The sequence below is a fragment of the Rutidosis leptorrhynchoides genome, chromosome 11, assembly GCF_046630445.1.
Source record: "Rutidosis leptorrhynchoides isolate AG116_Rl617_1_P2 chromosome 11, CSIRO_AGI_Rlap_v1, whole genome shotgun sequence".
Taxonomy (NCBI): Eukaryota; Viridiplantae; Streptophyta; class Magnoliopsida; order Asterales; family Asteraceae; genus Rutidosis; species Rutidosis leptorrhynchoides.
The window spans coordinates 154466930-154492905 of NC_092343.1; the positions used below are offsets into that span (position 1 = coordinate 154466930).

The 25976-nt window shown below is 34.5% G+C and overlaps 1 pseudogene; it reads right to left on the minus strand.

Annotated features, from left to right (window-relative positions):
• The window catches only part of LOC139875077 (TMV resistance protein N-like), a 28604-nt pseudogene extending 4037 nt beyond the window's left edge, over nucleotides 1-24567 (minus strand).
• Between the last annotated feature and the right edge of the window lie 1409 nt (nucleotides 24568-25976).

Sequence of the window (25976 nt, forward strand, 5' to 3'; positions counted from 1 at the left end):
ATGACAAATATATCCAATATAAGTACTAAAATTATCATATTTACTCATTTTATTAAAAAAAATAGTTAATGTGTACAGTTTAGATTTAGTTTTAGAGTTTGGAGTTTAGGTTTAACTTTAGAGTTTAAGATTTAGGTTTAGCTTTAGTGTTTAGAATTTGAAGTTTAGGGTTTAGGTTTAGCTTTAGCTTTAGAGTTTAAGGATTAAAGTTTAGAGTGTATAGTTTAGGGTATAAGTTTATGTTTAGATTTAAGGTTTATAGTTTAGAGTTTAATGTTTAGAGTTAAAGGTTTGTGGTTTAGAATTCATTTAAATTTCTGTTTCAAGTTGGATTTTATTAAAAATTTAAATAAAATGGGTAAATGTTAGAGTTTTATTACTTACATATAGAGTATATATGATATTATGTAGTTTAGTTGGGTATATATATGTAATTGTAAATATTAATATAGGGTTCACTTATTTATAAATTTTTTAAAATTAAAAATTTAATATCTCTATCCACTTATTTATAAAGTGGTGATTTAACATTTTCTAAAACTGTTTTATTAAATGATGCTGATATTTGTTATATTTTTTAAATATTATTGAACTTTATATTTTATATAGAGAAAATTGTGCGAATAGTCTATGTGGTTTGTACCATATTGCACGGTTAACCAAAGTATTGGTTTTTAGTGTAGATAGTCCCTATGATTTTCAAGTGAAACAAGGATAGTCCAGTTCACTAACACTGTTAACTTTTTCCATTAAAACTGAATCATGTGTCAAGCACATGAGGGTATTTATGTCATTATATATATATATATATATATATATATATATATATATATATATATATATATATATATATATATATATATATATATATATATATATTCTTCACCAACACACTTTTCTTTAATTTATTTTTCTTCTAAGATTAGATGTGAGACAAGACAACAACCAAATGAAAATTCAAACACCATTCACAAACCAATACCATTAAAACCCTTAAACTAAATATAAAAAAATCCAAATTACAAATCAAAATCAAACATGACATTGAACCATCATCGATAACTACATGATCTTATTATCATAACAACATCATCACAATCTCAGATTCTATCTTCATCTTAATTCTTAATTCATTATCATTTCAAACCTAGAATTTAGGGTTTTTCAAATCTGAAGATAAATCATTAAACTGATACATGCTTTGTGATCCTGATCTAAAACCGAGTACTCGACAATCATAAAACAAGAATTACAGCTTCGAATTCGTCACCATTCATCTCATGTTCTTCACTATTCAAAAACTCGTCAAGTTTTCATATCTGGAGCATTTCGTTCAATCAAAGGATGAATTAGAACGGTTTAAAATTCATAAGCCAATAGTTGAAGCTACGTGATGCGTTAAAACTTATAGAAAAACATCACGAAGTTGCATATCTGAAGGTCAACTTTCGAAAAGAGGTGGTATGTGTGTGTGTGTGTTTTGAATGTGTAATAAATGTGTGTAATTGTAATAACGTGGTCAGTGATTTAGAGAAGATATGTATGAACAATCACATTTGCGATTTGCAGTTGTAAAGGGTTATTAATTTAGGGTTATGATGTGGGTTATTAATTTAGGGTTATGGTGGAAAAAGCTGAAGATGGAGGTAAGTGAGAGAAATATATAAAGGGAGTGTTTGGGAGTTTGGGGAAAGAGGTATGTAACATACCGAAAATATCCTCACACGCTTTGTACATGACTATGTTTTAACATAATTAATTAACAGTATTAGTGAATTGGACTATCCTTGCTTTACTTGAAAACCACACATACTATCTACACTCAAAGCTGTTACTTTAGTTAACCATGCAATATGGTACAAACCACATGGACTATCCGTGCAATTTTCTGTTTTATATATGAAAACCTTTTGTATACATACACATAAAAGATATCAGTGTTATAATATAGCATTCTGGGATATTATTATGTTCAACCACTTAGTGTTACATGAATGCTATTTTTTTTTAAGTATTATTGAACTTAGTGTTTTATATATGAAAAACTTGCATATACATAGACATAAAAGACACCCGGGTTATAATATAGCATTGTGGGATATTATAGTGTGTTACATGAATGCTACCTCTACTAGGCCATTTAAGAGAATTATGCAACATATTATAAACTTAAATGGAATATTCATATCTAAATATTGTTATTTGATATGTCGTCGTTTTTTTTGTTTAATGTCACTACAAGAAAAGTGAACATTCCCGACGACACTTTTCCCGACGACATGTGTCGTCGGGATTAATACCGCAAAACGACAAAAAATTCACTTCTTTGTCAGAATTTTCGTAGTTTTTTGTTGACCGACCTATCCCGACGACATGTCGTCGGAAAGTCGTCGCTATTAAGATACCGATTTCTTTTTCACTTTTATGTCTTGGCGGCAAAAATAAAAAAAATTTCCCGCCAACCATTCCAGACGACATGTCGTCGGGAATGCCAACCATTTTTTATTTTTCCTTTTTATGTTTTGGCGCTTACTAGGAAAATAATTCCCGCCCAACTTACCGACGACATGTCGTCGGCATTGATCCAATTCATTTTTTTTTCCTTTTTAATGAAGATAAATTAATTTAAAACAACATTTAGAAAAAAGAAATTTGGTTACGGGACACAAGATGTTCGGATAATTGCATGTTCGCCACATCCACAGTAGTTCATCATTATGAATTAAGAAAAGGAAAATTATTTTTCATCCTACCATTACAAATTGAGTAGATGTAAATGGTGAGGGTTGCAGTTGTATAAATAGATCGAATTTGTTGGATTTTGGCACCAAAAAATCCAGCCATTTGTTTCCCTCCAAAAATATTCGCGCCAAGAATATTCAACCAAAGATTTTCAACGAAAAGTTACCCGCCAAAAGGATACTAATCTCGACGAAAGGTAATGACAAAATGTAATCGTGTAATGTAATGATAGAAGTTACATGTGGAATTTAACGATGTAATGTAACGCTGTAATGTAATGGTAGAATATGACAGCGTAATGTAATGGTACAATCTGACAGTGCAATATAACAGTGGAATGTAAGGGTGTAATGTAATGGTAGAAAATGAAGGTGTAATGCAATGGTAGGAAGTTGCGGTGTAATGTAATGGTCAAAATCTTCACATTGTAATGTAATGGTGGTATGTAACAATGAACCCTAATCTTAAACCCAATGTAATGTAATGATAGAGTATCAATGTAGGAGTATAATATAATGGTATAATATTACGGTATAATGTGTAATGTAATGGTTATAAAATTAACGGTGTAATGTAATGGTAGAATGTAACGATGTAATGTAATGGTAGAATGTGAATGTGTAATGTAATGGTACAATGTGACTGTGTAATGTAATGGTAGAATGTTACGGTGTAATGTAACGGTAGAAGTTATGGTGTAGTATAACGGTGGAATGTAGTAGTGGAATATGACGGTGTAATATAACAGTGGAATGTAACGCTGTAATGTAATGATAGAATGTGAAGGTGTAGTATAACGGTGGAATGTAGTAGTCATGAATGTGTCAGTGTAATATAAAAGTGGAATATAACGGTGTAATATAGTGGTAGAATGTGAAGGTGTAATGCAATGGTAGAAAGTTACAGTTTAATGTAATGGAAGAATGTCCACGTAGTAATGTAATGGTGGTATGTGATTGTGTAATGTAAAAGTCAACCCTAACCTTAAACCCAATGTAAGATAATGTAATGATAGAGTATTAATGTAGGAGTGTAATATAATGGTATAATATTACGGTGTAATGTGTAATGTAATGGTTATTAAATTAACGGTGTAATGTAACGGTGTAATATAATGGTAGAATGTAACGGTGTAATATAATGGTATAATATTACGGTGTAATGCGTAATGTAACAGTGGAAAGTGATGGTGTAATTTAGCAGTGATCCCTAAACCCTATACGTAATCCCGATATAATGATGATATGTGACGGTTTAATATAACGACAAAATGTCAATAAAATTTAACGACAACAACGATGTAACGGGAAATTGTACGACGAAATATATGAAAAATTTAACCACAAAATTATATATATATATATATATATATATATATATATATATATATATATATATATATATATATATATATATATATATATATATATATATATATATATATATATATATATATATATATAGGTTTTATATAAATGATTATTATATAATAATATATAATAATAATAATAATAATAATAATAATATAATTTTAAATATAATTAGTTTAAAATAATTTTTAAAATATTTATTTTATATTTATATATTATTTATATTTTATACGGAGTATATCTTTAATTTATATTATTTAAAATTAATTTATAATTAGTTAGCTCTATCCCGATGACATGTCGTCTGGATAGAAGGTACAATAAATTTTCGTTTCCCTCCAGGTAATTTTCGTTTCCCTCCAGATGCCCGGTCAACGAAATTCAATTCATTAAATTTTCGATCTAGACGACTTGTTGTCGGGAAAGGGTCGTCGGGAAAAGTACTGGAATCAAATCCCCTTTACTGCCTTCTGCTCTTTCACTTCACACAAACAAAAACCTACAAATCCTCTAACACTTCGGCGGTTTTCATCAAAATTCGAAGGTTTCTTCAATTTTTTAGCTTTCCACCACCAATTTCTCCTCTAATCCGCTCCAAGGTATGATTTTTCTATCGTTTTCTTTTCTTTATTATTTTTCTTTTTGAGATATTGTTGCTCAATCCCTATTTTTTTTTGCAATTGAGGCTTAATCCATATGCTTTAACTTGTTTCTTGCGGTTTTGTGATGATTTATGAAGTTAGGATTTGTGTTTAGTAAATTTATTAAAGATTAAAGTTAGGGGATGTGTTTAATTGTTAGATCTATGAAGTTAGGTATTTATTTAGTTAATTTGTTATAGATTAAAGTTAGGAATTGTGTTTAGTTAATTTATTATAGATTAAAGTTAGAGAATTGTTAGATTTTGCAGATTTATGAGTGTTTATGTTTATCATTTATAGTTGTTTCATAATTGTTGTTCACATATGTAATCTCTTCACTGTTAATTATAAGTGGGTATGTTCAAATGTGCAGGTTTATGAACTAGAAAGATTGAAATATTTGGTTAAGATGTTTATGGCATGAAAACAAAACAGAAGCATGCCATTGAAAGAAAATGTAATTTTGATATTTTACAAAGATTTTACTTATGATATATTGTCCACCTTTTTTTGTTGTTGAAGATTGTTGTTTCAGATTTTAAGATTCATTTTGTTTATTGGTTTAATGGATAGATTTTATTTTTATGATAAAGATGACGATAAAGCAGACTATCTTTAAAGCTGAAACATTTTGTTTTATTTTTATGATAAAACAATTGCAGCCCTTTAAAGCGTTTAACTGATAACGTTGAGAAGCACAAAGTTGTTAATCAATTTTTTTACAGCTGATTGTGTGATTTCTTCATATTCATTCGTTGTGTAAGATTAGTAGTTTCTTTTTTTGTGCCTCATTGTGTAGCTTTGTTAACTGATAAAAAGACATTCGAGCATAGGAGGCAGATATGGTAATGAGTTCATCCTTATTTCATTTGTAACAATTTCCTTATCTTATGAAATCATTGATTTTGGTTATGTTTTCGTTTTGTACAACAATATATTTTATTCTTATGTTATATTATTGAACATACATATTGTACTTTGACCACTTCCCCAGGATTCCGCCAAAGGAGGTGCATGAACAAAGAGGAAGCGAGGTTAGCTATAGCTGCTAGCAACTTACAACCGGTTGAGTGTATATTTTTTGCTATGTAGTTAAAGGCACTCAATTATAACAACTTTATAGTTTTTGAGTATAGTTTTTGTGTATAGCTTTTGCTAATTCTGCCGCTATCGTATTTTGTAACTCCCAAACATGATGATGATCATGTAAATTATGTGTGTAATGAATAGCCATCGTGGTAATCGCAGGAAATTTGTGATTTTATTTTAAATGTTTATCATTTACATTTATTTATATTTATTATATTATGGTATGTTTTTTGTTTTGAATATCTGGGTAGAAATTGTATTTTGTGTGACGAATTCGGCTGGACAGCAGCTTTTTTGAAGCTACTGTAAAAAAAAATTAATACAGGCTTTCCAGACGACATGTCATCGCAAAAGGGTCGTCGCGAAAGGTGATTTTGACCAAAAATGTCAAAATCAGTCAACAATTGACTTTTTCATGTCTGACGACATGCCGTCGCAAAAAGTCGTCGCGAAAGGAGCCACTTGATCTTTGACTATGTCAGTCAAAGTGGGTCCCACCGTCGTCGGGATAGACGTAAAATAGGCGTCGGGAAAACCTTTTCGCGACGAGGATTTAGGGACGACACATAAGCGACGACATGTCGTCGGGATAGGGCTTTCCAGACGACATGTCGTCGCAAAATGTCGTCTGGAAAGGGCTCATTTGTTGTAGTGTGTTTTCAGTAAGTACTCCGTACGTGATTTAAAATTTAAATTCAAATCTAACATGATCAAAATCAACACCACAGAATGGGTAAAGTCAAACATTCTAGACTATCATTTTTTTTTTTTTTTTGCGAAGGAGGAGTAAATTTTTTTCTTTTTTTTTTTTTGAAATTTTATTTTAAAAATAATAAGATCACGTAAAAATATGAACATTTAAAAAATACTATATGAAAATGCTATTATTTTAACGAGGAAACGCTCGAAAAAATATCATTCATCGATAAATATTATTCCTTATAACATTCTTCGTGATGCATGTTATTCTTCGAACGTTTTTAGGGTTTGGAAATAAGGGTTTAGAGTTTTGATTTTGGGTTTAATACGAACGGTTTAGAGTTTAGGGTTTAGGGTTTACACTTTAGCACTTAAAACAATAAACCCTAAAACCTGGACTAAATTTTAAAAAAACTTCACAGAAGATGAAAAAAAAAACGCTCGATGAATAACATGCATCACGATAAATGTTACCATGAATAAAATTTACCGATAAATGTTAATTCTTCGAGCGTTTTATGGTCAAAATAATAACATTCATCACAAAATGTCTTTTTTAAATATTCATATTTTCGCCTAATCTTAATGTTTGTGAACTTTTTTTTTTATAAAAAACGTTAACAAAAATTTGCTTCACTTTTCCCCCTAAAAAAGTATTTTCCTTTAAATGATGACTATATATATATATATATATATATATATATATATATATATATATATATATATATATATATATATATATATATATATATATATATATATATATATATATATGTATATATATATATATAAGTAACCAATCGGGGGAAGCGGAGGGAAGCAAATTTTTTTTTTTTGATTTTTTGAAAAAACTTTGTTCACGAACATTATAGATTGGATTAAAATAAGAACATTTAGAAAAGACACTTCGTGATGAATGTTATTATTTTGACGGGAAAACGCTCGAAGAAGTAATATATAACAATTATCGTGTTTTTCGAGCGTATGTTGAGGTTTTAGACATTATGGTTTAGATATTAGGGTTTAGATATTAGGGTTTAGAAATTTAGGGTTTAGGGTTTAGATTTAGGATTTAGATTGAGTTTTTAACATGAACGGTTTAGGGTTTAGGGTTTAGGGTTTGTTGTTTTGGGTTTATGGAATAAACCCAAATCACCAAACCCTAAACTCTAAATCGGGCTAAATTTTACTTCACAAAACATGAAAAAAAAACGTTAACATTCTTCACGAACAATATTATCTTGAATGTTATTTTTGTCGATCGTTTTCCCTCCAAAATAATAACATTCATCACGAAGTGTCTTTTCTAAATGTTCTTATTTTCATCCAATCTATAATGTTCGTGAACAAAGTTTTTTTTAAAAAGACACATCGTGATGAATGTTATTATTTTGGTGGGAAAACGATAGACAAAAATAACATTCAATATAATATTGTTCGTGAAGAATGTGAACGTTTTTTTTTCATGTTCTGTGAAATAAAATTTAGCCTGATTTAGAATTTAGGGTTTGGTGTTTTGGGTTTAAACTCAATCTCTAAACCGTTCGTGTTAAAAACTCAATCTAAATCTTAAATCTAAATCCTAAACCCTAAATTTCTAAACCCTAATATCTACAACCTCAATATACGCTCGAAAAATACGATAATTGTTATATATTAATTCTTCGAGCGTTTTCCCACCAAAATAAAAACATTTATCACAAAGTGTCTTTATTAAATGTTCATATTTTCATCCAATCTATAATGTTCGTGAACAAAATGTTTTCAAAAAATGAAGAAAAAAAATTTTTGCTTCCTCCGCTTCCCTCGATTGGTTACTTCCCACTTGATCCTACCATATATATATATATATATATATATATATATATATATATATATATATATATATATATATATATATATATTAGGTTCATGTACAAGAACCAATATCTCTCTCTCACTCTATATATATATATATATATATATATATATATATATATATATTAGGTTCATGTACAAGAACCAATCTCTCTCTCTATATATATATATATATATATATATATATATATATATATATATATATATATATATATATATATATATATATATATATATATATATATATATATATATATATATATATAGTCATTGTCACATTTAACACACATATTCAACATTTTATTTATTTATTATTTTCGTTTGTTATTATTATTTATTATTTTGGCTCAATTTATTGAGGCAACAACAAGCGTCAATATAGTGGCGTCTTGACTGCCGCTTTGAGCCTAAATTGATTTTCAGACAGCCTTTAAAACCCATGGAAATTCGATTAAACCATTTTCATGGAGTCTCTTTTTCTTTTCAGTTTATTTTTTTAAACTTTTTTTTTGTCGGAGGTCCCCACGGAAGCAATCTCTCTGCCCTGGAGTAGAGAGGGGGATGACTTTCTCTTCCTATTGGACTCGACTCATGGTTAAAGAAATGACTTCTCGCTTACTCTACGGTAGAGGAAGGATTGTCTACATCTCACCTCCCTCATACCTCGCATGTGCGGAATTGGGTATTGTTGTTGTATTATTATTAATTATTTATTATTTATAAATCTTACTTATTAATGTTAATATTAATATTAATATTATTCTCAGATTAATGGATCATATGTTTGCGACATATAAGTATATATAAATTTTGGTGAATGTTAGTGTCGACATATATATAAGTATATATAATTTTTGGTGAATGTTGGTGTTCGTAGGTTTCATTAACATATTTTTCTTTTAGGTTGTATTTTATGTTTTCAAATATTGCTAACTTATGTACATATAAAATTTTAAAGTAAATAAACCTAATAAAGCGTTCACCGATTTGCAAATCTATACATTATACAAAGCACGTGTCATTATGCTGACATGTCAATTCCTCCTTTATTCTTGCCACGTGTCATTCTATCGCTCTTCCCATCTATTTTATTGATTTTTTGGACTAAGGAAAACATTCTTATTCTAAAAAATACAATTACTTTAAATACCAAATTAAATAAATAAAATGATATAAATATAAAAATGGACGTAATAGGAGCAATAGAACTTCACATTTGGCGTTATCAAAATATAAAATTAAATAATAATTTAAATTAAATAAATAAATAAAATAATATAAATATAAAAGTTAGTATTGTTTAATCATATTCTAAGTACAATACAGTTATTAATTAAATATTAAATCACCTATTAGCATGTATGCACATAAAAGTAGTAAACAAGATGTGCACCCTAATACATAAGATTATATTTGAGCATAAATTATACTCCACAACACAAATGTGTGTGTGAAATGTACGGGAAATAAATAAATAAACTTTAAATAAAATAAGGTATATAACTTAATTTTAAATAAACAATCAAATATCTATACTAAATAAAAAATATGATATTTAAATAAATTTAAAGTATATCAATCTTCTGACATTTGCGATACGTATTTTAACGAACGGGCTCATAAACGTATAACTCTATGTTCGGGAAACTTTGCGACATTGAATGAGAACAACTAATTGTTGTATTGTAATTGTATTCAATACTAACGTGTACGATACTAATATTTTCAATACCTCATACTCATGTTATCATACATTATATAAAGTGTGTGTAATACTAACGTTATTTTATACAATGCTTTTGATAATAATACTTTCGTTACAAATGTTATCGGTGATAAATGATTTTTTTAATTATAATTGTATTATAAATTTGGTGAGTATCAATACTAACATAATCGTATACTAATTTATACAAGAGTCGTGCAACGCACGGGCTCATAAAACTAGTTGATATTATATACAGAAGTAACGAACCATTTTTTGGAACGTACTGCTGCTTGTTGTGAATATTATTCACATTGTAGTTTAATACTATCAATTGAGGAATATTCAAATAAATTCAACTTTTAAGTTGAAATTCAAGGGAACAATCAGAGTGCGACATGTGGCGCGACAATTAAATGTGATTGGAGAAAAAATTTCAAATTATCTTTTTAGAAAAAAAAAATTCAAATTTTTTTTAATCACATGTGATTAAATTTGACATGCAGTAAATCCATGGTTGCAATACTCGGCAAAACTCGGCAATTTTTCGCCGATTTCGCGTTTCCAGGAGCTCACTGAGTTCTCGAACGATCATCTCGGCTAATTACTCGGTCAACCGCCTGTCAACGACGGTCAACCATGTGGAAGAAAAGGGGATGGAGAAGTAAAAAAGGAGAAAGAAAATGAAACGGGAGACACAAGAAAAGGAAGAGAATAAGCAGGGAGAATAAAACTTACCGGCGGGAGAAGCTTTTCACGGAAAAGGAAAACGTATTGGAGAAGAAACAACGTAGAGAGAGAGAGAGAGAGATAGAGAGATACGGAGTACATATGGAAGTGGGTAAAAGGATACGTGTCTGCTTATTATTGTTATTGAAAAATTACGTATATAATTTAATTATTTATATATAGTCTGTCGATTCAAAATTTCAGATACAGGGTTAGGCCCAATAAAAACAAAAATAAAATGGGCCTAAACTAAATACTCTATAGAACATAGATACATCTATATTCATATTCCAGTCAACAAACTTTTGTTATTTTTACATAATATATATACGAGTATTATGTGATTATGTATTTTTTACGTTACATATATAAATTATGTTATATATACATATACTGGTAGGATCAAGAGGGAAGTAACCAATCGGAGAGAAGCGGGGGAAGCAAAAAAAAATTTTTTAATTTTTTTTTTTTAAAAACTTTATTCACGAACATTATAGATTGGATGAAAATATGAACATTTAATAAAGACACTTTGTGATAAATGTTTTTATTTTGGCGGAAAAACGCTCGAAGAAGTAATATATAACAATTATCGTGTTTTTTGAGCGTATGTTGAGGGTTTAGATATTAGGGTTTAGATATTTGGGTTTATAGGGTTTAGAAATTTAGGGTTTAGGGTTTAGATTTAGGATTTAGATTGAGTTTTTACACGAACGGTTTAGGGTTTAGGGTTTGGTGTTTTGGGTTTATGGAATAAACCCAAAACACCAAACCCTAAACCCTAAACTCTAAATCTGGCTAAATTTTATTTCACAAAACATGGAAAAAAAACGTTCATATTCTTCACGAACAATATTATCTTGAATGTTATATTTGTCGATCGTTTTCCCACCTAAATAATAACATTCATCACGAACTGTCTTTTCTAAATGTTCATATTTTCGTGTGATCTTGATGCCGAAAAAAAATTCCAAAAAAACAAAAAAAAAAATTGCTCCCCTACGCTTTCCCCGAATTGGTTACTTCCTCATTGATCATGCCCCTATGTATATATATATATATATATATATATATATATATATATATATATATATATATATATATATATATATATATATATATGTATATATATATATATATATATATATATATATACAGATATACACACATATATATATATATATATATATATATATATATATATATATATATATATTACAAAAAAATTAAAAGTCAATGAAAGTCAACATCCGATTTCTACGTCGAGTTCTCCCCAAGTCGCCGAGAACTCCTCAAAAGCCTCCTGCCGAGTTCTCCCCGAGTCGCGAGTTTTACAACCTTGAGTAAATCACATGTGATTCTGAATGTCAATCACATGTGATTGTAAAACTCAATCACATATGATTCCGCATGTCAAATCCAATCACATGTGATTGGAAAAAAAAAATTGAATTTTTTTTATTTTAAAAAAAAATTAAATTTTTGAAATTTGTTTTTTTTCAATCACATGTGATTGAGTTTGACATGCAAAATCACATGTGATTGGGTTTTACAATCACATGTGGTTGGATTTGACATGCCAAATTTTTTAAAAAATGTTTTTTCTTCAAAAATGAAAAAAAAAGTTCCAAAATTTTTTTAAAAAAAATTTAAAAATTTGTTTTTTTTTTAATTTCTTTTATTTCCAATCACATGTGATTGTCGCGTCACATGTCGCACTCTAAATGGTTGGTTGAATTTCAAGCAAATTGTTGGATTAATCAGATTACAACTCACTATCAATTACTATAAAAATTGACCATATTTAAGGTTTTGAATACCTTCTCTTTGCATCCTTTCCTTTTAAATCAGCAACTTCAGTAAGTGCTTTCTTCCAACGATCAATCTTTTGAACCCATTCACTTTTCTTTTTTGCGTTTGATTCAGTCTCTGTAACGACCCTGGTTTTTCCTACGTTATTTATTAATAATTATTATTATTAATACGCTTGATTAAACGAATGTATGTTATTACATTTACATGTTGCTTTAATTGCCCGTACTTGAACTTTAAATGCCCGAAACGTCTTTGTGACACCCGGAACTTGCACGAATAATATTTTAAGGTATTATTTACATTCATGATTAATTTTATTAATCATTTTAATTAACTAAGATGGTTAGTTAATTACTTGGGCTTAAGTTGGACTTATTTGGATTATTTGCAACTTGGGCTTTAATTAGTGTAATGGACTCTTGAATAAGACTCACAAGCCCACCCTACTTCTTTTAATGGACATTAAGCCCACTCTTGCATACTTGTAAGTATCATTTAAACATAAACTAACTAGTTACTTGCTTAAGGAATCTAGTTGCCTTATAATCCCCATGAGACTAACCCTTTTATCCATCTTTTGTAAGCTTTAACACCAAGTAACCACAAAACAAACCCATTCCCCCTTGCTTATGCTGCTGGCCGAATTGTTTGAGGCCTTTAGAGAGGTCATTTGCTTTCATTTATTCATTACTTCATTCCTTGTATCTCTCATTCAAACACACACACACTTTGCTTGCAATTTTCTTCTCTCTTTTTCTCTCAAGTTCTTTGTTCTTTGTAAGTAATTTGAAGACATTTCTTCTTCTTCTTTCTCCCTAAAAACCATGGCCTTCATCATCTTAATCATCATCATCTTTTGTTGTTTGTTACTTAATCTTGTTGTAGTTTAATTACTTGTAAGTTACTAGTTATTATTTACTTACTTACTTGTCTTTATTTACTAAGTTACAAGATCAAACTTTCTAGTTTTGATTCTTCATCTTTATCTTGTTATAACAAGAACATCCAAGAACATAATCTATCTAGTTATGTTCTACATATTTTGTTTCAAAAGATTTAAAGTTTATAATCTTTAATTTTTGTTACTTGTGTTCTTGTTTGTTGTATGTTACTAGAATACCACCTTCATGGTTGGTTTAGGCTTATCATTCATTTTTTATTTATTTCTTATTGTTAGTTGCTTACTACACATTTGAACAAGGACATGAAACCAACAAGAGCTTACACTTTGGTGCAAGTATCATGGATCCAACACTTGGTTGTGATCTTTCTTAGTGTTCATGAACTTGTTCATAAACTTACATGTAACCTTGGTTCATCAAACACTTACAACACTTGCACTTGAGTTATGATGGACAAACCTTGGTCTAAATGATGTTAATACATCAACGAGTTGTACACTTGAAGCTATACGCATCAAGGATGAGAACCGTGATGAACATCAAGCACCGAGACAACCGGAACTCTCCAAAACCCACTGTTCTGTCCAAAACCTACTGACCTGATGCTTCTGGAACAGACCAGTAGACCTGGGCTGTTCTAACCTTGATTTTTGGATAGAACTTTTCGAGTAGATAACTTTTCATATAGGACTCGTCTTAATCCGAGTTACGGTTTAGGATTTATGGCCCTCCGATCGTTACCATGTCCTTTAACGTTGTGCAGAAATTTCTGACCTACTCGCACTTAGACCATCGCCACGGTCAAACCAAGATGAGTTTGCTTCTGTAAATTTTACCACACTTAAGGGACTCATAGACGGAGCCATGACCACTGGTCTCACCTTAATTCAGTAAGGGTAGAGGCCGTGGTGACTGACCGAAGTCAGCCTTTGTTTTAAACGACTTTCATAAACGAGTCTTACTTGTTACCTTTTGTTTAATGATGATTGATGATGACCCTTATGACCTTAATTACGTACTTGTAAACCTTTTGAGACGACTTATTGACTTAGTGCTATTTGACTTAGGTTGAGGACGTTTGGACCGTTACTTGCACACCACTTTCCGACTACTACCTTACCATTACTACTAATCATTGTGAGTTATAGCATTCCCTTTTTACTTTAACTTATTTTGGGAACTGAGAATACATGCGGATTTTATGTTTTACATACTAGGCACGAGTACTTAAACTTTATATATGTGTGGGTTATATAACGGCAGAAACATTCCCTTTAGCTCGGTAACGTTTAATCATTGGTTTTTGAACCGTGAACGCGAATCTTAGATATGGATCCATAGGGTTTGACATCCCCACTCGGGCTAGTAGCGCTAGCATTTAACGAGTGTTTAATACTTCGAGGTTATACGCACTTGCCAAGTGCACTTTAAGGGGGTACATTAAACGTTAAGTTAGTTACCGGGTGCCCACAGTTAAGCATATACTTTTACATACTTTTGAAACGCTCGTTGTAGCACTGAAATCTCGTGGCCTACTTACATTACTGTTATACTTAAACTATGGCTCACCAACCTTTGTGTTGACCTTTTTAAGCATGTATTTTCTCAGGTGCTTGAAGTTGCTTCCGCTATCTTACTAGTCGTGCTGTAGAACCCGCTGCCTAGAGTTGTTATCGCATGACTACTTATGTTGCATTCAAACTTTTTACTTATGAACTTATGTTATGTAACGACCATTATGGTCACGTATACTTATTTAATGCTTCTACTTAGCGAAGCATACTTTTGATTTGTAAAACAATTGACGTATGTTATGACGTCACTTTTATTTATGAATGTAAACTCTGTTTTGAAAACGCATATAGTACTTAACCTTGTAATGATCCTGTTGTTGATGGTCCGTACATGATGATTTAGTACGGGGCGTCACATTTGGTATCAGAGCATTGGTTGTAGGGAATTAGGATGCATTAGTGAGTCTAAGACCGACCCGAGTAGGATTCACTAATAGGGCTAATCTACAACTTGTTAGTTTACTTGTTTCCGCTGAACTTACTGCATGCTGCTGCTTACTGTTACTGCTATATGCCGTATGCTACTACGTGATTTCACTACTGCATGCTATTACTTGCTTTCGATTGCATGCTAGTTTCGTACGATGACTGATATTGCCATGCTACTTATTGTTATACATGATTTAAACTGATGGCCTATTATTTGCTTGCTTTATGACATACTGACATGGAAAATTTATTTTTCCTTGTTCAGATGTCGGACGTTCCACCTACTGACATCCCGAGCGGCTCAGGCCCCGTTGTTCCTCCCACTGCTGCACCTGTTGCTGCTGCTGCTGCTGCTGCTGCTGCCGACATTCCGGCCCCGACACCCACTGGCGACCTCGGCGCCTCTAGTTCTGGAGCTAGCTCTAGTGTGCCTATCCCGGCGTCTTCTTCCAGACCCCTGAGGCAACTGGCTCGCATTGGTGGCATGGAGATCCCCGCGGAGTTCGGGGAAGGACCCTTCCGTAATCACTGGCGCACACCTTGCCGACGCACTGCCGACGGCCGCTTAGCCGTGATCACGCCAGGCCGACACCGACAGATGTTGGCCGCTTTCGGATACGTTGAGCCACCCGCGCCACCACCGCATGATTCAGACGACGGTTCTTCCACCGATGCTTCTTCAGACGACACCTCATCTGACGACTCCAGTGATGAGGAGGATCCCGCTGACCGACCGATTCAGGCACCTTCTACCCCGCCGAAGAAGCGGTATCGCTTCGCTGGCATAATTCCTGGTCGTACTATCACTGACGCTTATGGTCGGCGTCGTAGGATCACTGCTCGTAAACGGCTGGTGCCGTACCCCGCCGACCCACTGATCTTACCGTCTCCACCCAGAGCCGGACCATCCACTTCAGCACCACCGGCTCCACCTGCACCGCCAGCACCACCTGCCCCACCATCTTCCTCTAATGAGGAAATGAGGCGGGAGATTGAGATTCTCCAGACTCGAGTTACTGAGCTCGAGGAGCAGATGGCTCATGTTTTGGACATCTTGTACCCACCATCGCCGTAGGACTTTGTACTAGATTCTGTATTGTAATCTCTTTTTGTAATTTCATATTTCACTTATGTAATGTACGAACTTATTGTAATGTATGAACTTATTATCATTAATGAATGGAATTTGTGTTGTTACTTTGTGCGCAAGTGTTCTATTTACGTTATCATATCATGGTTTTGTGGTACTTATATATGCTTGCATTACTTAATCAACATGTGTTGTGCTGTTTTCATGTTGGTTGTTATATACTATATTATTACTATTTGCATAATGGATTTTGACTTGAGTCAAAATGTTTGTATAGAACATCATGGCCAACGGGAGATCTATCCCCACCGCGGCACAAATTGAGGAAATGATTAACGAGCGAGTCGCTGCTGCACTAGCTGAAAGACAACCCCAAGTTCCACCACCACCGCCTGTCAATCCACCTGTCGTCCGAGATGGGTGTACTTACAAGGAATTTCAAAACTGCAAGCCACACTACTTCAGTGGCACTGAGGGACCCGTCGGTCTCACCAGATGGTTCGAAAAGTTGGAATCGGTATTCAGGGTTAGCAATTGTTCTGAGGCTAACAAAACGGAATTTGCATCTTGCACGCTGTCTGATGGCGCGCTCACATGGTGGAATACCATGGCCCAAGCGAAAGGAATTGATGAGGCGTATGCTACGCCTTGGGAAGAATTTAAATGTGCTATGATCGAGGAATACTGTCCGAGAACCGAGATTCAAAAGATGGAAATCGAATTTATGCAATTGAAGACCGTAGGGAACGACCTTAACAGCTACAACCGTAGGTTTTTGGAATTGGCTCTTATGTGTCCAACCATGGTCACCCCCGAATTTAAGCGTTTGGAGAAATACTTCTCGGGACTTCCTAAGTCCATCAAGGGTAATGTTACCTCATCCAAGCCGCCAAGCGTTCCCGAAGCAATGCGCATGGCGCATACTCTCTTGAATCAAATCATCCTGGACGAGCCGGAGAAGGCTAAGTTTGAAACTGTTAGTGGTGAAAAGAGGAAATGGGACAACAACCACAACAACAACAGGGGTAGGAACTATGATCAAAACCCGGCAAAACGACATGAAGGGTTCAGGCAAAACAACCACATGCACAACAACAACACCAACCCCAACAACAACAACAACCGCACCAATCCGAACTACAAAGGAACCTTACCACAATGCAATAGGTGCTACAAGCACCACACTGGGTATTGCAATGTTATCTGTGAGAAGTGCCAACGATCTGGACATGTTGGCAAGGATTGCAAGGTTACCACTTTGAATGTGAAGCCAAACCACAACAACAATGGGCCTAAGAAGTGTTATGAATGTGGAAAGACGGGCCATTTCAGAAACGAGTGTCCTAACAAGCATAAGGATGGCGGACCACCTCGTGCTAGAGCCTTCAATGTTAATGCAAGGGACGCTCGCGACAACCCCGACTTGGTGACAGGTATATTCAAGATCAACAATCTTTTAGCTTCTGTCCTATTTGATACTGGTGCCGATAGGAGCTATGTGTGTAGACATTTTTGTGATAAGTTAGATTGGTCGTTAGTTCCTTTGAAGGAAAGTATGCTTGTCGAGGTCGCCAATGGAAAACTTGAAAAGGTTGACCATATTAGTCGTGGAGCTATTATCAACATAGCTGGTGCAGATTTCGAAATTGATTTGATACCTATCAAACTGGGAAGTTTTGACGTGATCGTCGGTATGGATTGGTTGAGCAAGATAAAGGCCGATGTTATCTGTGGAGATAAAGCACTTCGCATACCACAAGGAGATGGCGAACCACTGGTTATCTATGGAGAGAGATGTACCTCGAAGTTGAACCTCATTAGTTGCGTGAAAGCGCAAAAGATTATGAAGAAGGGACGCTTTGCTGTCCTAGCACATGTGAAAGCGGTAGAAACTGAGGTGAAGAGCGTGAACGACGTTCGAATTGTGAACGAATTTTCCGATGTCTTCCCAGAGGAATTGCCTGGATTACCACCGCCGAGAGCCGTGGAATTTCAGATTGATTTAGTGCCAGGAGCTGCACCTGTAGCTCGTGCACCTTATAGACTCGCACCTTCCGAGATGCAAGAATTACAGAGTCAACTACAAGAGCTGTTAGATCGAGGGTTTATCCAACCAAGTTTCTCGCCTTGGGGCGCACCTGTTCTGTTTGTGAAGAAGAAGGATGGATCCTTTCGTATGTGTATCGACTACCGTGAGCTCAACAAATTGACAATCAAGAATCGATATCCTCTTCCACGAATTGATGATCTTTTTGATCAACTACAAGGATCGAGCGTTTATTCAAAGATCGATTTGCGATCCGGATATCACCAGCTGAGGGTGAAGGAAAGTGACGTGATGAAAACTGCATTCAGGACCCGTTATGGTCATTATGAGTTCCTCGTGATGCCATTCGGTTTGACAAATGCCCCTGCCGTGTTCATGGATCTCATGAATCGTGTCTGCAAGCCTTACTTGGATAAGTTTGTTATCGTCTTCATAGATGATATCCTCATCTACTCTAAGAGCGAAGAAGAACATGAGCAACACCTTCGGCTAGTGCTTGAACTCTTAAGACAAGAGCAACTTTACGCCAAATTCTCCAAGTGCGAATTTTGGTTGAAGGAAGTACAGTTTTTGGGTCATGTTGTGAGCGACCAGGGTATCAAAGTTGATCCCGCCAAGATTGAAGCCATCAGCAAGTGGGAGACCCCCACTACTCCAACGCATATCCGCCAATTTCTAGGTCTCGCCGGTTATTATCGAAGGTTTATCGAAGGATTTTCTCTGATTGCGCGTCCTTTGACCGCACTGACTCACAAGGGCAAGAAGTTCATTTGGGAACCCACACACGAATCAGCATTCCAAACTTTGAAGAAGAAGTTAACCTCCGCACCTATCCTATCACTCCCTGAAGGCAGTGACGACTTTGTTGTTTATTGCGATGCATCGAAGAGTGGTTTTGGTTGTGTACTGATGCAACGATCAAAGGTTATTGCCTATGCCTCCCGCCAATTGAAGATTCACGAGCGGAACTACACTACACATGATCTTGAACTTGGAGCCGTTGTCTTTGCACTCAAATTGTGGAGACATTATTTGTATGGAACTAAGAGCACTATCTTCACCGATCACAAGAGTCTCCAGCACATCTTCGATCAGAAGCAATTGAATATGAGACAGCGTCGATGGATCGAGACGCTCAACGACTACGATTGTGAACTCCGTTATCACCCTGGCAAGGCCAATGTTGTAGCTGACGCTTTAAGCCGAAAGGAGAGGACGGCACCTCTCCGTGTTAGGGCTCTGAACATCACCATCCATTCGAACCTCAACAACCAGATCAGAGTAGCCCAAGTTGAGGCTCTCAAGGAGGAGAACATATCTCACGAGCATTTGAACATACTTCTCTCTCGATTCGAGGTTAGAGAGTCTGGACTCCGATGTTATGCCGGAAGAATTTGGGTACCTTACTATGGAGATCTGCGAAGCCTGATACTTGATGAAGCACACAAATCGAGATATTCGATTCACCCCGGTGCAGGTAAGATGTACCACGACCTTAAAGAACAGTATTGGTGGCCGAATCTTAAGAAGGACGTTGCGACTTATGTTGGTAAGTGTTTGACTTGCTCGAAGGTTAAAGCCGAGCATCAGAGACCTTCTGGGTTACTTCAACAGCCGGAAATCCCACAATGGAAGTGGGAAAGGATCACAATGGATTTCATTACTAAGCTGCCGAAGACGGTGGGCGGATGCGATACTATTTGGGTTATTGTTGACCGCCTCACCAAATCTGCACACTTCCTAGCGATGAAGGAAACTGATACAATGGAAAGACTTGCTCAGCTGTACATCAAAGAGGTTGTATCTCGTCATGGTGTACCTTTATCAATCATCTCCGATCGCGATCCCCGTTTTGCTTCCAGATTTTGGCGTTCTTTGCAAGAAGCCATGGGAACTCGTCTTGACATGAGTACTGCTTATCATCCTCAGACTGACGGGCAAAGTGAACGAACGATTCAGACCTTGGAGGACATGCTGCGTGCATGTGTCATTGATTTTGGAAAGGCCTGGGAAAGGCATTTGCCACTCGCCGAATTCTCGTACAATAACAGTTATCACTCAAGCATTAATGCTGCACCTTTTGAAGCATTGTATGGTCGTAAGTGCCGATCTCCTATTTGTTGGGCCGAAGTAGGCGAAAAGCAAATCACCGGACCCGAGGTAGTTCACGAAACCACGGAGAAGATTGCTCAGATCCAAGCTAGACTTAAGACTGCCCGTGATCGCCAAAAGAGCTATGCCGATCTTAAACGGAAAGACTTTGAATTTAATGTTGGTGATCGTGTAATGTTGAAGGTTGCACCTTGGAAAGGTGTGATCCGTTTTGGAAAACGTGGAAAGTTGAACCCACGATACATTGGTCCATTCGAGATCTTGGAACGTGTTGGACCAGTTGCATACCGTTTGGATCTACCAGCACAATTGAGCTCAGTTCATCCTACCTTCCATGTGTCAAACTTGAAGAAGTGTCTTGCTGCACCCGAACTCATCATACCATTGGAAGAACTTACTATCGATGACAAACTCCACTTTGTGGAGGAACCTATTGAGATTATGGATCGTGAGATCAAAACTTTGAAACGCAACAAGATTCCGATCGTTCGAGTACGATGGAATGCCAAACGAGGACCTGAGTTTACTTGGGAGCGAGAGGATCAAATGATGCGAAAGTATCCTCATCTTTTCCCGACTCCTCCATCTACTTCAGCTTAAATTTCGGGACGAAATTTTCTTTAACAGGTGGGTAATGTAACGACCCTGGTTTTTCCTACGTTATTTATTAATAATTATTATTATTAATACGCTTGATTAAACGAATGTATGTTATTACATTTACATGTTGCTTTAATTGCCCGTACTTGAACTTTAAATGCCCGAAACGTCTTTGTGACACCCGGAACTTGCACGAATAATATTTTAAGGTATTATTTACATTCATGATTAATTTTATTAATCATTTTAATTAACTAAGATGGTTAGTTAATTACTTGGGCTTAAGTTGGACTTATTTGGATTATTTGCAACTTGGGCTTTAATTAGTGTAATGGACTCTTGAATAAGACTCACAAGCCCACCCTACTTCTTTTAATGGACATTAAGCCCACTCTTGCATACTTGTAAGTATCATTTAAACATAAACTAACTAGTTACTTGCTTAAGGAATCTAGTTGCCTTATAATCCCCATGAGACTAACCCTTTTATCCATCTTTTGTAAGCTTTAACACCAAGTAACCACAAAACAAACCCATTCCCCCTTGCTTATGCTGCTGGCCGAATTGTTTGAGGCCTTTAGAGAGGTCATTTGCTTTCATTTATTCATTACTTCATTCCTTGTATCTCTCATTCAAACACACACACACTTTGCTTGCAATTTTCTTCTCTCTTTTTCTCTCAAGTTCTTTGTTCTTTGTAAGTAATTTGAAGACATTTCTTCTTCTTCTTTCTCCCTAAAAACCATGGCCTTCATCATCTTAATCATCATCATCTTTTGTTGTTTGTTACTTAATCTTGTTGTAGTTTAATTACTTGTAAGTTACTAGTTATTATTTACTTACTTACTTGTCTTTATTTACTAAGTTACAAGATCAAACTTTCTAGTTTTGATTCTTCATCTTTATCTTGTTATAACAAGAACATCCAAGAACATAATCTATCTAGTTATGTTCTACATATTTTGTTTCAAAAGATTTAAAGTTTATAATCTTTAATTTTTGTTACTTGTGTTCTTGTTTGTTGTATGTTACTAGAATACCACCTTCATGGTTGGTTTAGGCTTATCATTCATTTTTTATTTATTTCTTATTGTTAGTTGCTTACTACACATTTGAACAAGGACATGAAACCAACAAGAGCTTACACTTTGGTGCAAGTATCATGGATCCAACACTTGGTTGTGATCTTTCTTAGTGTTCATGAACTTGTTCATAAACTTACATGTAACCTTGGTTCATCAAACACTTACAACACTTGCACTTGAGTTATGATGGACAAACCTTGGTCTAAATGATGTTAATACATCAACGAGTTGTACACTTGAAGCTATACGCATCAAGGATGAGAACCGTGATGAACATCAAGCACCGAGACAACCGGAACTCTCCAAAACCCACTGTTCTGTCCAAAACCTACTGACCTGATGCTTCTGGAACAGACCAGTAGACCTGGGCTGTTCTAACCTTGATTTTTGGATAGAACTTTTCGAGTAGATAACTTTTCATATAGGACTCGTCTTAATCCGAGTTACGGTTTAGGATTTATGGCCCTCCGATCGTTACCATGTCCTTTAACGTTGTGCAGAAATTTCTGACCTACTCGCACTTAGACCATCGCCACGGTCAAACCAAGATGAGTTTGCTTCTGTAAATTTTACCACACTTAAGGGACTCATAGACGGAGCCATGACCACTGGTCTCACCTTAATTCAGTAAGGGTAGAGGCCGTGGTGACTGACCGAAGTCAGCCTTTGTTTTAAACGACTTTCATAAACGAGTCTTACTTGTTACCTTTTGTTTAATGATGATTGATGATGACCCTTATGACCTTAATTACGTACTTGTAAACCTTTTGAGACGACTTATTGACTTAGTGCTATTTGACTTAGGTTGAGGACGTTTGGACCGTTACTTGCACACCACTTTCCGACTACTACCTTACCATTACTACTAATCATTGTGAGTTATAGCATTCCCTTTTTACTTTAACTTATTTTGGGAACTGAGAATACATGCGGATTTTATGTTTTACATACTAGGCACGAGTACTTAAACTTTATATATGTGTGGGTTATATAACGGCAGAAACATTCCCTTTAGCTCGGTAACGTTTAATCATTGGTTTTTGAACCGTGAACGCGAATCTTAGATATGGATCCATAGGGTTTGACATCCCCACTCGGGCTAGTAGCGCTAGCATTTAACGAGTGTTTAATACTTCGAGGTTATACGCACTTGCCAAGTGCACTTTAAGGGGGTACATTAAACGTTAAGTTAGTTACCGGGTGCCCACAGTTAAGCATATACTTTTACATACTTTTGAAACGCTCGTTGTAGCACTGAAATCTCGTGGCCTACTTACATTACTGTTATACTTAAACTATGGCTCACCAACCTTTGTGTTGACCTTTTTAAGCATGTATTTTCTCAGGTGCTTGAAGTTGCTTCCGCTATCTTACTAGTCGTGCTGTAGAACCCGCTGCCTAGAGTTGTTATCGCATGACTACTTATGTTGCATTCAAACTTTTTACTTATGAACTTATGTTATGTAACGACCATTATGGTCACGTATACTTATTTAATGCTTCTACTTAGCGAAGCATACTTTTGATTTGTAAAACAATTGACGTATGTTATGACGTCACTTTTATTTATGAATGTAAACTCTGTTTTGAAAACGCATATAGTACTTAACCTTGTAATGATCCTGTTGTTGATGGTCCGTACATGATGATTTAGTACGGGGCGTCACAGTCTCCATCCTTCGTGCATGCTTTGCCATGGCATCTGCAAAACTATTTTGCTGCTTCCTGACATCGGTGGGTTCAACATGATAGAATATAGGGATAACAATTTGGTTATAGTTCCTACGTTGCTCCAGGATCAATACAAGTTCATCAAGGCACCATGTGGAAGACGCGTAATCCCTAGACAACACGATAACAGAAGATCTTGATGCTTTGATCGCACTCTCTAATCCTGGTTTTAATTCTCCTCCGGTTTGAACCTCGGCATCATCCAAAAATGTATCGATAGAGGCATCAAGCAAAGCCTTGTAGAGGTGATCAGTGAAACTATAACGAGTATCAGCACCTCTAAAACTTATAAACACATCGTAAACATAACTCGGTGAAGACTGTTGTGGAATTTCAGTGATCTTAACCATAATGATTAATACAGTGGACTATAAAGTCTGTAACTTTGAAATTTTTCTATGGCCCCTCTTCTACTAATACAGAGGGAAAAAAAAATACAAAGTGAATTATGACATGAAGTCACACGTACATTTATGAATGTAAGATTTGAGAGAGTAAGTTCTACAAAAGTCTTCTTTTATAGTATAAATATATAAATATATAAATATATGGGATAAAGCCCGCATGTTACTGCGGAAAGTCTTTGCGTGTAACGCTATAATGTGTTACGTAAAACAATAAAAATACGTGATCTTTAAGATTAATATTACCGTTTTTATGCTATAAGGACCGTATAATATACTATACTCATAGATCAAATTCGAAATTTTCGTATACTTTTTCTCCAAGTTGTCATATTAAATGTTATTTAGAAGCGCATTAATTATTTCTCTTCTTAATCTAAAAGATTGTTCATATCACACATTTTATTATATTTAATTTGAGATTAAGATATATCATTGAGTGCATATTTGATTCGTCATATGGAGTATAACTTTGTAAATTGACAAATTAACTTATAAATTAACTTACACACTCTTTACTATATTTAAAAACTTTTTACTCGTAATATAAATTATCGAAAATTGTTTTTTGATCAAGGAGATGAAGAAAAAAAGTTATTGTACAACCTCTATCGGCTAATAGTATAAGAGGTAATAGTGCAATCGGATCAAAGGATGCTCTTCAAATGTTCTATTGAAAAGTTGACAGTTGATATATTTCATTTTAATATAAAGCAGTTGTACTAAAATATTACTCCGTATTATATTAAATTATTATCTGGACTTATTCAAATGTTAAATTACAAGTACTTCTTCAAAAGTCTTCTTTCATAACACAACAATATCGTGTAAAAGTTAAAATAATGTTAATCGCGTGTTTGAACTGATGTTTTAGAATTACAATGCCCATTTAGGCTAGAAATCAATATTTTATTAAGAACGCATTATTAGTTTACCTACCTCAACACGATTGTTAGAGTATACGAAGACAGATCAAGTGATTACGACCATGTCTACTTGGAGAATAAGTTAGAAGATTTTTGAAGATCTGTACATAACAATGATCCACATAATGACTCGGATCACATGGATCTATGATGACCTAGTAATTGATGTCTTGATATCACCACAAGAATTCCCATGTTCAAAACTCTATAGTTGCACATCTTGCTGAAAACTCTATGCATAGAGTAATGAAGAATTCGTCTCACGTATGTTGAAAATATAGTACAAACCTTCCAAACACAAAATCCTAGTAGCAACGTATTGATTAAAAATTTGACTTAAAACAAAGGAACAAACATTGAGTTGTAGCTCAACTGGTCGTGGTCTGCCTCTCTTAGCGAGAGGTCAGGAATTCGACTCTGCTGGTATGC